The sequence below is a fragment of the Diplotaxodon limnothrissa genome, linkage group LG20, assembly GCF_057381915.1.
Source record: "Diplotaxodon limnothrissa isolate DT_005_m linkage group LG20, D_limnothrissa_male_GT1.1, whole genome shotgun sequence".
Classification (NCBI taxonomy): domain Eukaryota; kingdom Metazoa; phylum Chordata; class Actinopteri; order Cichliformes; family Cichlidae; genus Diplotaxodon; species Diplotaxodon limnothrissa.
Window position 1 is genome coordinate 26,387,786 of NC_140615.1, and position 276 is coordinate 26,388,061.

Here is a 276-nt window from a genome sequence, read left to right on the forward strand (position 1 = left end):
CGTCTTACAGCCTGAATCACGGCCCCTCTGCCGATCATTGTTCAGTGTACTAAATTGTGTGAAGAGGTTCAAGCTATGGATGTGTGGAAAAAGAAAATAGACCCTCATTCAGTTCTAAGGTTTTACATATCAGGACATAATAATAAAAAAAGCACCACCTAGTTTTTACCAGTTTCTAAAATTATTTAAATTTAACCTCAGAAAAATAACACATGACATAATAAACCATGTTATTATTTATTTAACAAAAATTAACCCAGAATCCAGAAGCGGTGA